Source organism: Stegastes partitus, unplaced genomic scaffold (assembly GCF_000690725.1).
Source record: "Stegastes partitus isolate 25-593 unplaced genomic scaffold, Stegastes_partitus-1.0.2 Scaffold300, whole genome shotgun sequence".
Classification (NCBI taxonomy): domain Eukaryota; kingdom Metazoa; phylum Chordata; class Actinopteri; family Pomacentridae; genus Stegastes; species Stegastes partitus.
The window spans coordinates 155,880-161,607 of record NW_007578031.1 but is presented as its reverse complement, the minus strand read 5'-3'; positions in this window follow the sequence as shown (position 1 = coordinate 161,607).

Genomic DNA, 5,728 nt, shown 5'->3' with positions numbered 1-5,728 from the left:
ATGGATGGATTTATATAGCACTTTTCTAACTCAAAACACATACACTGTCAATTATTCATCCACACCAGTGTTGGTAAGTACGATTGTCGCCACGCCTCTGTCAGGGCAGCTGTGCCATTCTGCACCTACAGCCCCTCCAACCACCACCTCAAACAATCCATTCATCATATGAAGTGTCTTGCCCAAGGACACAATGACCATGACACAGGTTACGGGGTGGAATCAAACCTTCCGATCAGTGACCGACTCGCTCTACCACCTGATAATAAAGGAATAAACAGGCTTGACTGCTTCTCTCCTGGTTTGTTATTTCAATCAAGGAAGAGTTTAGAAATGATCTAAAACCTTATGCTGAAAGAGATGCCCAAAATGCATTTACAGTGAAGAGGCTCAACTCTTAAAACTCAGTCACACGAGGTGCATGTGAGTCAGCCGGTCTGTTTGGAATCCACTGAAAAACAGATTCCACATCAATATTACAGGTCTGACAACAATCAGCGCTTACAAAACTAATCACACGCAGAAACAATAAGACGATATATCAATACTCTGATCAGTCAAACACTATTGTTTCTGTTCGACTCGCCAATTAACATCTGACCTCCACTGTGACACCCTTATGGATATTAACACACCTCTGCCAACACACAGTTCAACTTTCAACATATTCCTATCATGGCTTCAGACAGGTTTAAAAGTGATGTGGGCGCCCCATACCTACCTGGTTGAGCGGGCGACCCATGAACAGGGGCTACAGTCGTGGGTTCGACTCCTGCTCACGACCCTTTGCTGCAGGTCTCTCCCCATTCTTCTCCCCCCTTTCCTGTCTCTCTCTACTGCTCTAAATAAAGGCAGAAAAAGTGATGTAACTCGCCCAAATACTGTAAAAAACAAGGAATATCTGACAACAGGATGAATCAAAAATGATCTGTTCACTCAGCCTTTTTTATAATTTGTCCCTTTTTTAAATAATTTATCACCTTAAAAAACAAATCTGACTGACTGACAATTGACTGACTGAATGATTATTATTATTGTTGTATAAAATATATGTTATATTGATTTTTTTAAAAAGTGAGCTTTTACAAGATTGAATTTCCCTTCTGGGATAAATAAAGTATTTTTCATTTCATTTCAAATACCTTCAGTGGATTCAAATCGAGATTCACGTCTAAACTTGTTGCTCTAGAATCCACGTCTCTGCCACGTATGATATAAATAACATACCTTCAGACACTAATCAGTTGTCACTTACAGAACTTTTACACCAGATTTGCTATATATATTTTTTAATAATGAATCCTCCTCATCAAATCCAGCCGGTGTTAATGCCTCGCTTTAAGAGTCTCAGTCTGCACGTTGTTTACCATCTCCTGCCTACAGTAATGACAGCAGCCGGCAGCAGTGTAATTTATCAGCGGGGATCTTTTCAATACCAGAGCAATTTGCTGAGATCAATATGTTTTTTTTTTTCTTCTTAGTGCTTCAAGGATTTAATGTGACAGAAGATCCCATTCTTCACAGACGCTCGCCTCTCTGTTAAGACATCAAATCAGGAGTGCGTTTGTATCAGTCCCTCTGAAGTTTTCAAAAATGAGAAATTGTCAGCATGTGTTTTTCTCTTTGTTTTTTGATTACTTCATAAAAGCAAAACATTCTCAAGTCTTTGATCACAGACTGGAGGAGAAGGGGAAGTGGGTAAAATGACGTGATGGGAGAATGACGCGCAGAATGAACGAAACCGCCTCAATATCTGAGCAGAAAAACCCAAATCTGCTGCTGCCGTCTGTCTTTAAACACACAGGCCAGTGTGTAATTAGCTGATTCTGGAATGAATTTTCAGAACCAGTGACTTTTTTTCCTTTAACATCTGAAAATGTCTGCTGAGGTAATTGCACTTGATTCCAACAAAGAACCAAAGTGAAACCAGAACATCCAGATTCTGCTCCAGAAGAAAAGAAAACCTCATTTTAAACCCAAGAATCCAGCTGTGGAAGTGAAGCTCATCAGTGTGTCATGTGGCTCACTTCACATTGATGCGCTCTAATAAGGATGCTAGTGTTTTAAAAAATGGGAAAATATAGTTTATGTTCGGGTGGAAAGACTAAATGCTGTTTTCAAAAGGACATCTTGACAGTAACACACCTTTGCTGTAATCAAGTTTGCAATTTAACATCAACAGTTTTGTCTTTGGCATCTCCTGTCAGCCTCCGTCACTGCACTATGATGAGCATTACTATTTCAGAAATAATTTCCTATCTTATCATGTAACACTATCAAATGGGTGATATAGGAAGCGGTTAAATACTCACATTAGCTGCTGTCTTTCTTTAAAGTTATGTTTTTTGCCTTTATTATACAGATAAGTCAAGAGGGAGACAGGAAAATGGGGGAAGGACCTGCAGCACAAGAGCACATGAGTGGGATTTGAACCCATGGCCTTTGTATTGGGGGACTATAGCCCCTGTACATGGGTTACCCGCTCAACCAGGTGAGCTATAGCGGTGGTCCAGCTGCTGTCTTTCTATGCTGAGGTGTCCCTCCAGATTTTCTCCATCCCTTGTCTTTTCATTTGCTTAATACTCTGGAAGTGTTAAATTGAAAACTGTTTGAGTCCCCATTTATACAACTTGCAACCTGGAACACAGTCGTACTTTTCATGGCCTCCAACCCAGAGTGTGATATCAGAGGAAAATGGTCTTAGATCCTTCTAGGCTGAACATCGCAGCTTGAGCTCACGAGCATTTCGAGGCGTTAGTTCAGACATGTTGTGATGACAGCAGGACATAAAGAAAGCTTGAAACATGTGGAGGTTGAAAAATAAAAAAAACAACATCAGAGAGGAGCACTGGTAAGTTTTCTAGATATGATGTGAGTACTCGCTCTGCTGCAGGTGTTGTTTCTTTATGCCAACTACAGTTTATTTCTGTGCTCACAAAGTAACCATCTCTTAGCTTTAAAGTCACTGAGGTGTCCAGGTTTACTTTCTACAGTCGTGACTCGATAATCCGACCCTTAACGATCCAAAATCCGAGCTATCCAACAGGTTTTTAGGAAAAACAAACAGAACCCATAGAAAACAGCCTTAACACACCGACAGCCTTGGATTCTGACTCTGACATGACATTTAATGTCACAAATAAGGATAACGGCGTATTATCTGACTGAACAATCACACAGATTGGCTACATTCACACTGCAGGACTTGATGCTCTATTTGGATTTTTTGTGAAATCCGATTTTTTTGTGAGTTTGTTCACATTTCCAATTAAATGCGACTTGTATGCGATCTGCTGTGTGAACTTCATACGACCCAAAAGTGTCCCGCATGCGCAGAAGAGGACACGACGACGTCACACGCAGTGAGCGTGCTCAGTGTTTACAGAAGTCAACATGGATGGTAACGGTGGAGCATATCCACCATTCCGTCGTCGCCACTGATGGTGGAAACAGCAGTGTGACCGCAAACCAAACCGGCATCAGCAGCCAAGTACTGCCTGTGTGTTGTGGCCACTTCCACCCTGTCGGAGCGCTCCGATGTGGTGGAAGTGTCCGTAATGTGCACAATCACACCGGTCAATTAGACGTGAAATCCAGCCATGCATAGTGTTCTAACAATACACTAGTTATTATAACAACTATAAAGAATAAATATTAACAACAAATGAGCCTTCCAGCATCAAGCCCTCCTCGTATCTGGACCTCCGTCTTGACAATCCGACAGCCTTGCTATCCGACATAAAAGGTTTTACATTTTGTGTCGGATTATCGAGTCACGACTGTAATTTATCGTAGCGTATAGCCAGTAACCCCCAACAACATCCTCCAGCACATTTAAGAGCACCATTTTCTTGATAGTACATCCCAGAAATTCTGCCTTCAAAACTTCTCTCTAGATCTTAAATCTCTTGCTGTTAAAATGACTGAAAGAACAACAGATTCAAAAAAAAAGAAAGTTTACTTACAGGGTGGGAAGCCGGATGATTCAGTTCAGGAGGACATAGTGACTCCATTCTGCTCCTTTTTTAACTTGAAATAAATCTTCTCTGTTCCATTTCGTGATCGTTGTCTTTAACACACATCAGGTAGAACCTCGTCCTTGAGGTCACGAGAATCAACTTGATATATTTTTTGCATTTGCAATCTAGCTTCAATCCCCTGCAGCTCAAGTAGCTGCAAGCCACCGCTCCAGGCCTCGGTTTGTTCTTGCTGATTTGCCTGTGTAACCTCACATGCACCGAGGCGACATGTTGGCTGCAGCCTCCAATCAATTGGTCACGCTGCTCCGAGTCCTCCATCAGCACACATTCAAAGGAGGAAGTCTGGAAGAAAGCTGTCACACCCTCACTACACAAACCATGAGGGGGAAAACAAGCAGAAAAATGTTACCAGAGAACAAAAGAAAAAACATTTTATATGCGAGTGGAGATACGCACGTAGCTCCTCTCTCGATGCAGCGTCGCCGTTCGGTGGATAAAACACGTTAAGTTTATGAATGACTGATGAAACGTGCCTGAGCAGGTAAATCCCTCTTACACCTGTGTTAACATTAGTCATAGCTGATTGGATTGTGGCTGGTTGGTGCCAAATCCCCATAAAATATTTCAGTCATCCAAACCAGCCTTAGAGAGGGACAAGCTGTGCTGGCTGGCTTTCTGAGGAGACTCCACTGGCAACCAACCAGGACAGGTGTGACACGTTCAGCTGGTAGAAGTGGACAAAGAGTCAAACCTGATCGAATTTCAGACTTCAAATCAAAGTCTTTATCATCTAATGTCCCCTTAAAAAGGTGTCTTGAATTTCCAAAACTGTCCTAAATTTGTACAGATGTCCTCACTTTTGCAAATATGTTGTATGTACAAATGTTCTCACTGTACAAAAGTCCTCAGTTGAAAAAAGAAAAAAGTACTTTCACTCGATACAGTCGTTCTCATCTGGAAATGACGTCACTTTCTACAAACGTCTTCACTTTGTAAACTGTCCTAAATTGTCTCAAATGTCCTCCTCACTTTACAAAACTGTCCTCATACTCCATAAATGTCCTCTTGTTCTAAAAAAATGTCCTATACTTTGACAAAAGTCCTCACTTTTCTCAAATCGCTTTACTAATTGCATGTCCTCACGTTAGAAGAATGTCTTCACGCTTTTCATACAACTGTCCTCAGTATCCAAAAATGTCTTTACTTTCTACAAATAACCTTAAATTCTTTACATAATTGTCCTCTTGATCTGACAATTACCTCACTTTTTTACAAATGTCCTCACTTTATACAGTTTTTGCAAAACTATCCTTGAGTTTTAATAAATTTTCTCACATTGCAAATAAAGTTCGATATTTTGACAAATGTCCTCAAATTTTACAGATGTAGTCACTTTTTACAAATGTCCTCACTTTAAAAGAGTCCTTATTCACACATAAAATGTCGTTACACACTGTACATGTGACCTCGCTATACAAAAATGTCCTCACTTTGTACATATGTTCTGACTTTATACAAAAATCTTAACTTTGTTCAATTGTCTTAATTGTAGAAAACGCTCCTAATTTCCACAAATAGCCTCACTTTATTCAATATTTCTCACATTTTGCAAATATATACTTTCTACAAATGGCCTCCAAACTTAACAAACTGTCGTCATGCTCTATATATGTTCTCACCTTATAAAAATCTACTATTGCCCACAGAAACGTTCTTAATACAGTCATCCTCACTATCCATCCATCCAT